A 16844-nucleotide genomic window follows, 5' to 3' on the forward strand; every position below is an offset into this window, starting at 1 on the left:
TCACTATTATGTAATTTATGACTTTTGCCTAACCTCACCACACCATAAGTAAGATTGTTTCCGATTCCGACTCCGGGTTCACTAAGGAGAGTATGAGTCACTTACCCCATCTGAACCCACGCCTCACTCAGCCTCCTCGACCTACCGAACCCTTTTTCTCTGACTTTATCGACTATTTCTTGATTCTGATTTCCGGTTATTTCTTCTCCATTACCACCACCCCAGAGTGTCATAACCCCCCTCTCTGAGCCAGCCAGCGGGACCTCAACCAACGAGAAATTGAAGAAAATAAATGTTTCTTCAGCCACCTTGCAGCTCCCCCGGGGTATCCGAGAGTGAAGGAGGGGACGATATACACACACACACACACACATACTACACACACTGCACATACACACTACACACACACACTACACACTACACACACACACACACACACACACACACACACACATACACACACACTACACACACACTACACACACACACACACACTACACACACACACACACACACACACACACACACACACACACACACACACTACACACACACACACACACGTATCAAGACCATTTCACCATCTTGTTTATGTTCCTGGGAGAGTTAAGGACTCAGCCGGTGAGTATCCTACAAATTACCTCCTCGGGTCCTCCATTCCTCTTCTCCTTCTACGTCAAATTGCAGACGATAAATTTGCAACAGTTTTATCCAGCAATGAGACTAAAACAATTTACAAAGGTGTTTTTTTTTACTTTACTTTACTTTATTTATTTATTTATTTATTTATTTATTTGTTTGTTTGTTTGTTTGTTTGTTTGTTTCATCACGAGGGTTGAAAGTGTAAGCATATGTTAATTTGTTTACTCTTTATAAATAGTTGAGACCCAGATGGATTTTTTTTCTTCAATAGTCGAGCTGTGGATGACAAAAATAAATACTTCTTTTTAAATAGCTGAGGTTGGGATATATTTTTAGCGTTCCAGGTCAAAGGGGAATTAAGAAGACGAACTTACCCATGCTAAAGCTTCGCCATTAATTAAGACTAAGAGACGTTAAGGGAAGAGAGTGAATTTATCTTACGATTATTCAGTGAGGAATATCAACACAGGTGGGATGACTGACCTGCTTTGCTTATCACCCCAATCAGATTGTGTTTACCCTAGAGGCCTGTATAACGTGTGTGTGTGTGTGTGTGTGTGTGTGTGTGTGTGTGTGTGTGTGTTATGTAGAAGGCTTATAATGTGTGATAAGACGTAGGGGATTTATATAAGGTCAGTGGCCGTTTTGTAGTGTAGATTGCTAGTTTTTAAGAGTTCTGTAGAGTGTTTTTTTTTGTAGGAGTCTTACTGTGTTTAAGATTAGTGCCAGTCTTGTAGCGTATAGTGCCATTTTGTAGAACTGTAGTGTGTTTCTTTGTAGGAATCTTATGCGTGATAAAATTTGGAGATTATCTTAGTGCCAGTTTGGTTATGTTGTTGATCACTATATAGAAGACTCATACATAGTGCCACTGTAGAAGACTCATATATAGTGCCACTGTAGAAGATAAGACTGATACAGTGCCACTTTGTATAACATTGATGATACGTAAGGTGAAGACGTTGAGTACATGTCATACAATAGAGTGCTATACTACCATAAGGACGACTTTCAACAGGTATATAAGGACTTACACAGCTTAATAGACATATGACCTTGTGGCACTAGTGACTGAGATAAACAATGAAAAGGAGACAATGGATTAAAAGATTAAACCCTCGAGTTAAAACTATGATTAAACCCTCGAGTTAAAACTATGATTAAACCCTCGAGTTAAAACTATGATTAGAGATTTGTTAGGTAAGATTATGTGTGGGTTTTAATTTCCTTGGATGTTAAGAGAGTCAGGTATTTTATTTCGTCTGTCTGTCTGTCTGTCTGTGTCTGTCTGTCTGTGTCTGTCTGTTTGTGTGTGTCTGTCTGTCTGTGTCTGTCTGTTTGTGTGTGTCTGTCTGTCTGTGTCTGTCTGTTTGTGTGTGTTTGTCTGTCACACACAACAACAAGCTTAAAAAATTCACGGCCCCCGATAACACTGAGTAATGGTTAATAACTGTGTGGTATATGAAGCACCTTAAACTATGACCTAATGAGCAGTTAATAACCTTGGTGGTAGTTGAAGGATTTGGGTTTAATTGTAATTGGTCCCAGTTTTAATGGGCTCAAGTTCTAATAGGTTCTAAATTACGCTAGTTAGGTAAAGATAGGTTAGGTTAGGTTAGGTTAGATTAGGTTAGGTTAGATTAGGTTAGGTTAGGGCCTATGAGGACTGGGGCCCGTTTCATCTAAAAGCTTAACCAACTTGCAATAATTATCACCAAAATTCATGTTTTTAACCAATTATTAATTTTTCAAAGTTAAATACAGTTTATCTTGTCATTATAACTGAGAGATAAGGAAAGATAAACAAAGAGACAGACGAGAACAGGTAACAAGCGCTTATTAGTGGGAAAACAAACACAGATTAACTAATTAGCTCAAAGTCTACTTAACCCAAGTCCATGTTAATTTGAAACTTTCTTGGATAATGATGCTCTCAGTAAAGATGAGGCCATGCTAATCCCTGAGTTCGAATCCGGAGCCGGAGCCGAATTTGCATGTTAATATAGTGGATTTAGTTAGGTCAAGTTAGATGATGTTAGGGGTAGGTTAGGTTATGAGGAAAGAAGGTTGGGTAAATATACCTTCTCTTTCCCTATTTTTTTCAAGGTTGGGGATAGAAAGGAGGAGGTGAAGGAGGAGGAGGAGGAGAAGGAGGAGGAAGGAGAAGTAGAAGTAGGAGAAGAAGAAAGGGGGGAGGAGGACAAGGAGCAAGGAGAAGAAGAAGGAGGAAAAAAGAAGGGGAGGAATAGGAGGAGGATGAACAGAAGGAGAAACAGAAACAGAAGAAGCAAGAGGAATTTTCTTGGAAACCTCCCACTGGAAATTGTCCTCTCTGGAATTCATAATATACGCTTGGTTGCATCTGGGGGGAGAGGGGAGAGGGGAGAGGGGAAAAGCATATCCAGACAGTGAGCAATCCTATCAACAATATCCCGTACCCGACTCAGGATATATGATTACTTCCCTAAATGTATACGAGGATGGCCAAGGAGTCCTGCATTAACCTCATTATTGTGTGGATTTTAAGGCATACAATACCCCTTAATGAGACTGGCAGACGTGAGGAGTAAAACAAAAAAGACCAACTTGGAGATGGAGCAGAGAGGGATATTATAAGTCTTTGAGGGGAAGTCTTTTTTGGAAGGGGGTCTTTGCTATTTCACGAGATATCTGTTGAAAGTCTTAGAGTGGTCTAGTTCTTGGGAGATGTTTCGTGTTATTATATTCAAGACCTTATGATCTTCAGCAGAAGGAAACAGAACAGTAATGGGAATTCTTACGGGTTTTTGATGCGTAAGATGTTGGTTAGAATTGTACAGTAAAAATATTCGGGTTTTTTTTTCGACAGTGATGGTATGGGTGATTCCCTCGGTTGTAAATAAGTGAGTGTATGAACTGGTTATTGGTTAGGTCAGGTTAGGTTAGGTTAGGTTAGGTTAGGTTTGGTTTGGTTACTATAGATTAGGTCAAGTTAGGTTAGGTTAGTTTACTTTATGTTATTATTCTGGTTCTGCATCTAGGTAACACACACCCCAAAAAGTATATTCACGAAGGGGTACGATAATTTTCACAATGAGCATTACTACTCCCGTTCTCTTGGTCGGGTTATCAAAATATTTCATCCGTTGTGTCATATTACTTCACACAAAACTGTATAGATACTCTTTTAGATCACCTGTAACTCATCTTGAGGCATTGTGAAGCTATTCTAAGTTCTTATGGAAGATGATATAGACTTTATAGCTGTTTATGCACTCTTTCCTTTTTCCCATTATTTCCCGAAAATGTGTTAGAATAGAAGAGTTTAGACTTGACGAGATGGACGAAGTATAACAGGCATCAGGTAATTGGGGGAAAATTTTTATGACATGGAGTAATTGGAAAGCGTGTTTTAATGCAATCATCTGAATAGACATTTCTATTAAATTACATTACGTCATAGGCAGAGGTATTTCATTGTTTAAGAGAACAAAAAGGTGCGTTTGAGTTAAGTTTTGTTTGTATTTTAGTTTTATGAACGCACACACACACACACACACACACACACACACACGAGGCCAAGCTCTACACTCATATAGGTATAATAAAGAAAAACCTGTGATCCGTGCATGCAAATGAGCTCTGAAGGAAAACACGTATTGAATGAAAGATTTTCTCAGGATCAATTTAATTTCTTGAGTACGATGACTTATTTCTTCTGAGTACGATGACTTAATCCCATGAGTACGATAACTTAACCCTGAGTACGATGACTTATGCCTTTTGAATACGATAACTTAACTCCTTGAGTACGATGACTTATGCCTTTTGAATACGATAAGTTAATCCCCTGAGTACGACGACTTAAACCCTTTGAGTACGATGACTTAACCCCTTGATCATTATAACTCAAGGGGTTAAGTCATCGTATTCAAGGGGTTAAGTCATTGTACTCAAGGGGTTAAGTCATCGTACTCAAGGGATCAATATACCCTTATTTCTACCAACTGGCCATAATAACAATAGGTTATAATAGACAAAAGAAGAGTTACTACAGTACTAGGCACAACTCTGTCCACCAGACCATTAAACTGCGAGTCTCTGCCTGACACATTCGTTAACACTGCTTTGAGGAATCGTTAGTCAGGGCTTAAACCTTTTCAAGACCCAGAGGTAGTAAAGGACTGGGTGGTGGGTGATGGGGGAGATGGGTGATGGGGGAGGTGAGTGATAGGGGAGGTGGGTGACGGTGGAGGTAGTAGTAGGGGAGGTGGTGGTGATGGGGTGGTGGTGTTGGGTGATGGGTAGGTGGTGTTGGGTGATGGGGTGGTGGTGTTGGGTGATGGGGAGGATGTGTTGGGTGATGGGGGAGGTGAGTGATGGGTAGGGGTGGTGTTGGGTGATGCGGGAGGAGATGGAGGCTTCGTTAGTTCTGAGGCAGTAATGGGCAAGGCTCTAAATCATCTGTTCTATTTTAAACAACTGTTGATGAATGAGAAATGTGTCTTCCTGGTATTATATGGATGGATGGAGGGTTGGACGGATGAATGAATGGATGAATGAACGGATGAATGAATGATAGATGGATGGATTCATGAATATAACTATCAACAAAAGCTCTTGATCAATTATAGAAAAAACAAAAGTTATTACCCTTTTTTTCCCAGACTCACATATGACAGGTTGAAAATAAATTGGTCCCTAAGGCAGGAACCAATTAGCGATGGTGCAGAAATGTTTTTGGCTTTCGGACTTGTGTTTTGTTTTCTTTTAAAACTTGTGAAGGAAGTGACTTTATGTTGCACGTCCCCCCCACCCGGGATGGTGGACATTGTCGACGCCTCTGCTTTCACTTGTCACTAGCATGTTTCTCTCTTTCTCTCTCTCTGTCTCTCTCTCTGTCTCTCTCTCTTTCTCTCTCTCTGTCTGTCTCTCTCTCTCACGTATACTCTCATAACATAAATCATGTACACACACACACACACACACACACTCACTCTCTCTCTCTCTCTTTGATTAAGTCATTTAATCATTCAGTCATAGAACCAGTCATTTAGTCAGTCATACAAATAGTTATTCAGTCAGACACAACAGATATTCATAGAGCTGGCAGATGCAGTAGAACTAACATCAGTACTCGGCTCCGCGCGGTCACCAGCCTGGAGCAGCCGCGTGAAATTCTACGGTGCCAGCCAGCCACGTTTCACTACCAACGCTTGATAAATACGATCTCTCTCTCTCTCTCTCTCGCCTTCGTCCGCCCTGTTATTAGTGCCTTTTGAAAAAGTTCTCAATAAGTTGCAGGTCTAATTCTTTACTGGGTGTTATAACAGCTCTTGTCTTATACTTTTTGTTGTCCAGTAATTACCAACGTTACTTTCTTACAGTTGAAGGATTACTAGAATATAATCTTCAATTACTTTTTTCTTTTCTTAAATAAATTCCTACAATAAATCTTACATAACAAGATAACAAGATATCTGGGTTATCTTGTTATACTTGAACTATGTTAATATTTTTCTTTCGTTATAGTTAGTGATAATAAGTAATTTTTGTTTACAGTGATATATGAGAACTTAAAATATTGTGTCTTATTATAGTACAGTAAATGATAACAAGATTATCCTGTGTACTAAATTATAACATGCTAGTACATGAGGATTTGTCTTTTAATCCTGTCATAATAATTTCGATAATTTTTCGTTTTTTCTCATTAATTATTCGATCATTATTATAATACAGTTAAATATACTATAATTTCTTGATCTAAAAGTCGAAAAACAATAATGATATAAATAATTCATAATTATTTACTATATACTCAAAATTATTTACTGTAAATCTTATATAATTAGTCTGATGAAAACCAATAATTTTCTCGATAACTCATATAATCCCTATAACGTCTTATCTATCATCGAAAATCAATAAAGCCAATAATCTATCTATAATCCTTATCTATCCTCGAAAATCAACAACAACCTCAACCATTTGTCTATAATCCCTTATCTATCACCGAAAATCAATAGCAACCTCAATAATCTCTCTATAATCGGTGAACAAGTAGGAGATAATCACCTTACCTCACCTTTCAAGACTCGGCAGGGCTATAATTCCGCGTAATGATATGGAGCGGAGGCTGGGGGCGTGGGATCCTGTCATCTGCGGTGAGGTAGAAGTGTAGGTGATGCTGGTCCTGGGTGTGAGAGGGAGGGGGGGCCTTGGAGTCTCTCACTGTGGATGGCTATATTAGGTGTGGTCGTATTCCTTAACATATTTGAGTATTGAAGGATTAGATTATCGTGGTCGAAGGGTTAAATTATTATCGTTAAAGGGTTAAATAATCGTTGTCAAAGGGTGAGATTATCGTTGTCAAAGGGTTAAATCATTATATTCAAAGGGTTTAATAATTATAGTCAAAAGGATAAATCTTTATAATCAAAGGGTTAAATCATTGAAGTCAAAGGGTTAAATAATCATCTTCAGAGAGAGGGAGAGTGAGAAAGAGAGGGAGAAGGAGAGATGGAGAGAGAGAGAGAATGAGTGAGAGAGACGACGAAAGAGGGGATGAAAAGATTTGCAAAAGTATAATCAGTAACTTCCTCACTGCTGCTCCAAGATACCATTGTTTGCCTCTCCCGCCACACGTTACCCCGGCGGCAAATTCATTCATAACAACTTGGGGCCAACACCTTATGGCTTTCTTCAGGATTCTGTTACTGTGTTGGATAAGATTAATTTCCATTATTTCTCATACCTTTACGGAGATGTTATTACCTGACGTTATTCTAAGTCACCGCCTCTGGTACTCAGTCTCGAGGTAGTGTTGGCTCTCGTGTGCTGTACATTCCTTCATAACATTCTTGGGGCAACAATTTGAAGCTTCCCACTTAATTCTACTAAATAAGCTGATTTTGTAGGTGCTGACGGTGCTACAGATTCCCTCCCTTCCCCCTTCCCCTCGTCCTTCCCCTCCCTAACCCTCCTCCTCCTTCCTTCTCCCTCCTCTCCCTCGTCCTTTTCCTCTCCCTTCCACCTCTTCCTCCGGTGTTGATGGCGTGTCTGGCCCCAGAGTAATGGAGTTTCTGCAGATTCCAGTCTGTTAATTGCCTCAGAGTGTGTGTGTGGGGCTTCGGTGATCCGCCAGACTCACCACGAACCAGAGTTACTAACAGAAAGATCAACGACTTGGCCTCTCAAAACACCTGTCTTATCCTTTTATCCAATTACCTCTTATCCTCACCTGTCTACAACCTTTGCGCTGGTGAGGTGGATCAAGGCCTCGACGTCTCAAAGGATATATCTGTTTATCCATCTTATCCATATTTCTCTCCCTCAATTACTGGGTGGGTCAGGGGTTAATCTCTCTCTCTCTCTCTCTCTCTCTCTCTCTCTCTCTCTTTCCTCCTATTAACATAAGGGGTAGATGAAGGCATAAATGAACCTCAAAACAAAAACTGAGAGAAAGTCTATAGTAGAAGAAGTGAATAACAAATGTGAACTTGTCCAGGACTCGAGTGAGATATATGTGTTAAATCTTGGCCATAAGTAGATATATTAAAACTTTTCCAACTGGCTCGTTTAAACTTACACAACAACAACAACAACAATAATAAAAGCTTTCAAAATAATATCTATCTTGTACTAAAATGTATTGCGTGTTTCTTTTGTTTTTGTTTAAGGGAAGAATATTTCATGAATGTTCCTTTGAGAATTTAACGTAAGTGCTCTTTATCGTGGATACATCTCAACTGGGCCCCCTCTCCTTATAGACCCCTGTCCTTATAGACCCCAGATCTAATTCCTCAAGTATCTCAGCCATATTAGACCCCAATTCATTACGGTTGAGGGCCCGTAATGATAGGAGCCCAGGAGGATTCGGGTCCATTGCGGTTGAGGGCTAACTCCTACTGGGAGATTTAGGGTGAGTTGGGCTAAGGGAGAGACCTGTGGTGACTGAGACCTTTGTGTTAACTTGGAGTGTGTGGTGCTACCCCCTCCCCCTGTCTGTCTGTCTGTCTGTCTCTCTGTCTCTTTCTCTCTCTCTTAAACTGGAGTAGTGAATGGAAGCGGCAAACTCATTCCACAACTCAACTCTCCAGAAAAACACACCGACCAGTTGAGTGTGTGTGTGTGTGTGTGTGTGTGTGTGTGTGTGTGTGTGTGTGTGTGTGTGTGTGTGTGCGTGTGTTCTGACTTTCCTTGTAAGCAACCCGTCTTAGTAATATTGATAATAATAATAATAATAAATTATAATCTCATTCTTCTCCTTCCTAGTTTCGTCCTTCGTAATTCTCAATCTCTCACTTCTCTTCTTCCCTCTTCTTCTCACTTTCTTCCCTCATACGTCTTTCTTCGTTCATAGTTATCAATTCTCTTGGTTCTCTTCTCCTTCGTAATCCTCTTCCTTTCTTTCGTCGGGACATTATTTTTTTTGGTCTCTTTTCTTCTTATTTATCACCATTGTGCCTCATTCTTCATCATCATATGTCTCTTATTTCTTCTATTTTTTTATTAATACGGTTCTCTTCTCTTTCTTCTCCTCTCTATCCTTTACCTCCCTCCCTCCCTCCCTCCCTTGCAGCCACCACTTCTGCGTGTTAAGTCTTTGGCTCCCTCCCTCCCCCCTCTCCCTCCCTCCCTCACACGAAACTTCCTAATGTATTCTCTTAAGTCGGAAAGCTTCTCACTGGGCCCCTGTGTTTCACCAGCCAGCAACACTGCCAAGTTACACACAGACACACACACTGGAAGAGAGAGAGAGAGAGAGAGAGAGAGAGAGAGAGAGAGAGAGTAATGGAGTAACAGAGGGCAAATTTTCACTTCTGCTCTATAGATCCTCTTTTGTTTTGTTTTTCACATGAACTCGTCTATAGATCTTCTTATAGTATTAACTTATTACCTTTTTATAAATACTTTTTTTGTTCTTGTGATATTATCTGTTTGTTTTTACGTATTACCCTTGTACAGATCGTCTTTTGTTTTACTTATAACTCTCTTAAGAGCGTCTTTTGTTTTATTTATTAGTCACTATTGATCGTCTTTTGTTTTACTTATTAGTCTCTATAGATCGTCTTTTGTTTTACTTATTAGTCACTGTTGATCGTCTTTTGTTTTACTTATAACTCTCTTAAGATCGTCTTTTGTTTGATTTAATAGTCACTATTTATCGTCTTTTATTTTATTTATTAGTCTCCATAGATCGTCTTTTGTTTTACTTATAACTCTCTTAAGATCGTCTTTTGTTTTACTTATAACTCTCTTAAGATCGTCTTTTGTTTCGTTTATTTTCCGTCTCTAGATGCAAGTGTTTTCATTCTCTCATTAGGAAAGTGTTCTCTCTCTCTCTCTCTCTCTCTCCTCCCTTATTAGATGTCATTATCCGTATCTTAATATATAAACACTCATTTCATTCTGTCTTTATTTCTTTCTCTTTCTATTTATCTCTCTCTATTTACTCTTCACATCTCTTACTCACACCTTTCTCCTTTGTTTTCTCTATTCCTGTTCTCTCTTTTAACTCACTTCGTTTCCTTCTTCCGCCTGTTGCTCTCTTTATCTTCTTCCCGTCTCCCTCATTCTCTATAATTACTTCAGATCTCCTACTTACCTCCTTTAGCGTCTCCTTTATCTCCCATTCATTCCTTCACATCTTGGCCATCATAATTAACTTAACTTTCTCAGGTCCTGTTAAGCTTTCCTTTATAATTTCTTCTTCTGTCTTATTATTATTATTATTATTATTATTATTATTATTATTATTATTATTATTATTATTATTATTATTTTATCCTCTACTATTAACATTATCATTATTATTTCATAGTTTTTCATTTTTTTCATCTTTTTATCACTTGTGTTGTGTCGTGTTGGCATCACATGATAATTTACACTCCCCGTTTATGCTGCCTTGTGCCCCCCTCCCTCGGTGGCCAGACAAGAAAAGTGAGGATTTTTAAACAGGACGTAAACACATTGGCCACGTAGAAGAAAAAACATTATGGTGTATACAGCTGTTTGACGCGGGTGTGTGTGTGTGTGTGTGTGTGTGTGTGTGTGTGTGTGTGTGTGTGTGTGTGTGTGTGTGTGTGTGTGTGTGTGTGTGTGTGTGTGTGTGTAGATCAAATTAACCGCAAAAATAAATTTAAAAGTCAACACAAATGATGCTGGACCTTCTCCTCCTCCTCCTCCTCCTCCTCCTCCTCTTCCTCCTCCTCCTCTTCCTCCTCCTCCTCCTCCTCTTCCTCCTCCTCCTCTTCCCCTTCTTCCTCCTCCTCCTCCTCCTCCTCCTCCTTACACGATAAGACTCCTTCATTTGGCTTCATTTTTTCCTGGTGGTGATGATGCCTCAGTTCCCTCATCCAATTTCTCCTCCTCCTCCCGCCTCTGTTCCCCTCACTAACCCTCATGACTTCCACATTACACTGATTAAATATCCTCGTCCCCTTCTTCCTCCCTCTTCCTCACACACACACTAGCAGTCTTCCTCCCTAGTCTTCCTCCTCCACCCTCACATATACTTGCAGTCTTCCTCCCTACGTCACACACACTAAGCAATCTTCCTCCCTAGTCTTCCTCCTCTACCCTCCTACATACTACATCTTCCTATGTTCCAACTCACTCACTCACTCACTCACTCACTCACTCACTCACTCACTCAAGTTGGATTTTAGTCTGAAGAGTAAACAAACACACAACAATTTACTCGGACGGCTGTTGGTGTTCGGGAAGTGTGTTGTTGTGTGTTGTGGTGGAGAGAAAGAGAGAGAGAGAGTAGAGACGAGAAACACACACAACACACACACACACACACACACACACACACACACACAAACACACTCGCACACATCTCTACGTTATTGCTAGCGCTTTTTCCCAGTCTCGAGGAGGACCTAATAGTGGCGTTGGAGGAACAGCGCCTTGAGGGAGTACCAATAAACTTCTCGACACCATATTTAAGGTTTCTTCAGGCGTGTGTGTGTGTGTGTGTGTGTGTGTGTGTGTGTGTGTGTGTGTGTGTGTGTACGTTATGGTTAAGTTAGGTTACATCAAAACAGGTTAATTGAAATTCTTTGTATCAGGTTTATAAATTAGTTAGAGACTCAGAAGAGGAACCCAACACCATGTTTTAAAATGGTCCTGACGGGGAGAGACACTGCCCAGCCTCTGTGATCACGTTGAGCAGACAAGGGGTCGTTTGCACATTGTTCGGAGGGGCGCGTGAAGAATAGATGAGAGGGAAGGAGGGAGGATGAAGGGAAGGTGGAAGGATGGAAGGGAGGGAAGAAGGGGAGGTGGAACGGAAGGAAGGAGGGAAGGTGGAAAGGAAAAAGTGAGGGAAGGAGGATGGTAGGGAAGGAGTAAAGATGTAGTGGGATTGGAGAGAAGGAAAGAAAGAAGAAGAAGAAGAAGAAGAAGAAGAAGAAGAAGAAGAAAAAGAGGTGAGAGAGAGACATAAATACCCAGATTTGATAGAAAAGAGAAGGAAATAAGGAATGAAAAACAAGAAAGAAAGAAAGAAAGCAAGAGAGAGAGAGAGAGAGAGAGAGAGAGAGAGAGAGAGAGAGTCATAAGTCAGGTGGTAGTAATATATGACCAGGCTCAGCCGTCGTCCTCGCCGGCTCAGAAGCCTAGGTGTCTGTCTGTCTGTCTGGCTGTATGTCTGTCTGCTCCTCCTACTCTCTCTCTCTCTCTCTCTCTCTCTCTCTCTCTCTCTCTCTCTCTCTCTCTCTCTCTCTCTCTCTCTCTCTCTGTCACTCTCCATGAGATTAATTAACATGTCTCCACACCTGTTGTGTTCAGGTCTACTGTGACATGTCTCCACACCTGTTGTGTTCAGGAGCCTCTACTGGTGATTGGATAGTGTTGTGATATTGGCCGTGATAGTGGTAGTACTGGTAGTGGTGGTAGGAGCAATAGTGGTAGTAGTGGTGGTGATAGTAGTGGTAATAGTGGTGGTGGTTGTAGCAATGGTGGTAGTAGTTGTGGTGGTTAGTAGTGGAAGTAATGTTAGTAGTCGTGGACATAATAGTAGTAATAGTGGTAGTAGTGGTAGTATTGGTGGTGATAGTGGGCGTAATGGTAGCAATAGTTGTAGTAGTGTTGGTGATAGTTGACGTAATAGTAGTGACAGTGGTAGTAATAGTGATAGTAGTGCTGGTCATGCTGGTAGTAGTAGTGGTAATGGTGGTAGTAGTGGCTGTGGTGCGGGTGGGTGAGCTGTCGCGAGAGATTAACGCACTCAATTATTGTGTGGAAGCATTTTGTATTTTTTTTCCCGCCTCGTGTGGTAATAACTCTTGATTCTCTGGGTTGGGGGGCACACACACACACACACACACACACACACACACACACACACACACACACACACACACACACATATACCTCACTTAATTTAATATTGGAGAATTGTAAGGCCAACTAATCACGAGGAAGAAGTTCTGAAATTTGGGTGAAGATTCATTAAGGCCGTAATGTGGGGTGAAGAGTACTTTCCTGCCCTACCACTCCCTACCACTACCCCTCCCCTGCCACCACTACCTCCCCCTGCCACCACTCCCTCCCCTGCCACCACTACCCTCCCCTGCCACCTACCCCCACCACCACCATTATGTACAAATTTGTAGTTGTACAAGACAATTCTCACTCTGCTTTGGTTGAAAAATTCGGATTGTCAACACTTGTAGTACACAATAGTCCCTTGCCTTAATCACCTCGTTAACTGTTCACCTGCTCACGAGACCTTACCTGACACCTGAAGACCCGACACTGGCCACCGTCACCGCCTGGTCACCGCACTTAACACCACTACAAACCAACGGTCAAGATATACAGTGTCTCATCTATTCCTACAATGGGATATCAATGGTGTGACTTATGTGGTTAGGTTAGGTTAGGTTAGGTTAGATTAATTTAGTTTTTTTGTTTTTTACGTTAGATTTCTGCCCTAGGGGATAGTCAGTTCCTACAGCGCGTCTTTAAGAAATTTAACCACTTAAGAATTCCAGTGATTCGTCCATGATAAGGCGGCTGTTAACCAGTCATGCAGGAGGACAAACTCTTCCACGAATCCTGGTAAGGAAACGACTTCCAGGTAGACAGAGACGGCCACAGCTGGTGCTGTAAACACTCGATATTCACACGAGTTCTTGCTGCCCTTAGTCGCCTGCATTTGTTTTCATTTTGGCATCAGATACTTCCTGTGGCACACCGCTGTCTATGAAGAGGTTTCAAGTATTTATGGGGAAGGTTTGGACCAGAGGAGGATCATGTACGGCTGGAGATGACGATCCTCTTCTGTATGGTCAGGTGTATCACGTCATCATGTATTTGTCCGGTGTGTGAGTTTGTTTAGTCTCCTTCGTCTCATTACAGTCAGGTTAAGGGCAAGTGTGTGTGTCTCGTGTTATATCTAGGGTTGTGGTCCTTCTGCGTCGCCTACAGGAGAGTGTGAGAAGAGGCTGGTAGACGTCGCTGAATTGCTCGCCGTGTGGTGCTCTGGGGAGACGTGATCGACATGTAAATAGCTTAGTTATTCGCCACACTCGGTACGGGAACCAGTGGATGTTATATGGTTGTTGGTCTAATAGGCTCCGGTCCTTAATAGTCGTCATTCCTGTCAGGTCCAAACCTAAACTAGCCTAACTTAATCATCGTGATTGAGGTCCATTAAGACTGCGGACCATTTGAGTTCCATACCAATAAGTAGGACTGGAGCCCCATTTGACCAGAGAGCTGTGTGACGATGAGAGAAGACGAGACAGCTTGAGGTGGTGGAGATCATAATAATATGTGTGACCCGCTTTAGTGGTGGTAGTGGTGGCTGGGTGGTGGCAGTGGTAATGAACAAGTGGTGGTAATGCCTAGGTGGTGGCAGGGTGTTGTCAGGTTGTGGTGGCTTCGGTTTATTCTGGCACTCAGGGGAACACACACGAGGAACTCTTAATGGACTGACACCAGCTATGGCCTGCCTACCCTCTGGTGACCCCGACACTGTAAAGGTGAGGGAGAGTTATTAGGCTTTATTCAGGTGCTTCAACTACCACCAGGGTTATTAAGCACCGTTCACTTGGTCTTAATTTACACAACAAACAACTTTTTTAAATGTTTTGTGTATTTATGTTTTAAGTATGGAAGACTTTGTCCTGAGTAAGAAACCGGAAACCTCGACTCTAAATATTAAACCGGAAACCCCGAATATTGAACCGGAATCCCCGAATATTAAACCGGAATACCCGACTCTAAATATTAAACCTTAAACCTCCAACTTAGGTATAATCATGGAAGCCTTTTCCTGATAAGAATAAAGAGACTAAAAAACATGGAAAACTCAATTCCAGAAAGGAAACCTGGAGGATGTCTTTACCCTGATGAAGAAACTAGAAGCCTTTTTCCCTTGAAGCCTCTAACCTGAAGAAGAAAATGGAAGCCTAGTCCTCACTTAAAGAGAGGATTGGCCCGCCGGGAGTAAGGCCAAGAAGGGCGTGAGAGTGCCATCGACCTCACCTGTGTCTGTTGACCTTTGACCTATTAATTAAGAAGCGATCTTAAGGTCACACATAATACACGTAATGAAGGTTAATGAGAATGAAAAGTAAGAAGATTTTGTTTATATTTTTGTTTATTTATGCTGGTATTAGTTATTGTTTGGTTAATTAACTCAGCTAATTAACCTGATATGTTTGGTAAATCAACTCACTAGATAATTAGATAAACATATTGGTGTGCTGGAGGCTGTTAAACTAATACAAACAAATACTCACGCACACACACACACACACACACACACACACACACACACACACACACACACACCCACCCCCCACCCACCACACCAAACACAAAACATACTTCCCCCACATACACACACACACACACACCCACCCCCCACCCACCACCCACCCCCACACCCCCACACACACAACCCACCCACACACCCCCACACCCCCCAAACACAAAACATACTTCACCCACACACACACACACACACACACACACACACCCACACACCCCCAAACACAAACACATACACCCCACCCCCCACACATACACACACACACACACACACACACACCCCACCCACCCCACACACACACCCACACACACACACGTCACCTATACTTTCCGCAGGCCAGCAGGCTACAGGTAACCAGGTGGCTCACCATCTGAATAAGTGATTAAACAATTTCTGCCGACACCATCCTGCGCGTCTCTCACCTTAATTACCTCAGCAACTTCTCGCAAAAACCGGGATAATCAGTCGCGACCGTGTCCAAACTTGTCTGGACACGTGCAGGAGAGTCTTGGTAATGGGGGGTTAGGGGCGTATCGGTACTGGAAGGGGGTGAGGGGGAGAGGAGGAGGGGGGGATGTGGAGGGGGTAAAGGATCATATTATTACTATTTCTCAGCATAGATATGTCTCAGTGATAATACCATATCTCTCAGTGAACATTTTATCAGTCTCTCTCAATGGACACTCACACATACACACATTCCCATTCCTGTCACACAATTTTCTCACAGTTCCTATCACATTTCTCTTTCACACACCTCTCTCACTCACTCTCACTCACGCACACACAGACTCCCCCGACACGCAGCACCGTTACTGAACAATACTCTTCACACTGAGGCAGTCATGTTGACGTTTGTGTATATATGCAGTAACCTCCACCCAGGGCTACCAACCTTTCTGTGTGTCATCCTGCAAATATACACATGCATTAGATATCTGGAATGTTGTTGTTGACGCTCCAGTATCTGTTGGTACGTCTGTCCTCTCCCACGGCTGCCAATCTGTGTGTGTGTGTGTGTGTGTGTGTGTGTGTGTCCCACCTTGCAAATATACACATGCATTAGCTGTCTCTCAGGTGTTATTGACGCTTCGTGTGGGTTGGTACGACTGTTTCTCCTCGATAAATGTACATATATTACAATGGGATGTTGTTGTTGATATGGTCAGTGGTTGTTGGTATTCTTGGTTATATTTGTTCTCAATATTCCTATTCAAATCTTCAATGGAACTGATTTTTTTCTTATTCTCTAATACGATCCACATTTTAGACTCGTATCATAGAAAATGGACGGGGATACGTAAGTCCTTTCGTTCATCTGTCCGTCCGTCCGTCAATCCGTCCATTCATACTAAATGTTGTTTCCATTTTATAAGGAAATTTGGTACGACACTTTCTATCTATATGCATACTGTATTTATATATG

Source organism: Homarus americanus, unplaced genomic scaffold (assembly GCF_018991925.1).
Source record: "Homarus americanus isolate GMGI-L3 unplaced genomic scaffold, GMGI_Hamer_2.0 scaffold18884, whole genome shotgun sequence".
Classification (NCBI taxonomy): Eukaryota; Metazoa; Arthropoda; class Malacostraca; order Decapoda; family Nephropidae; genus Homarus; species Homarus americanus.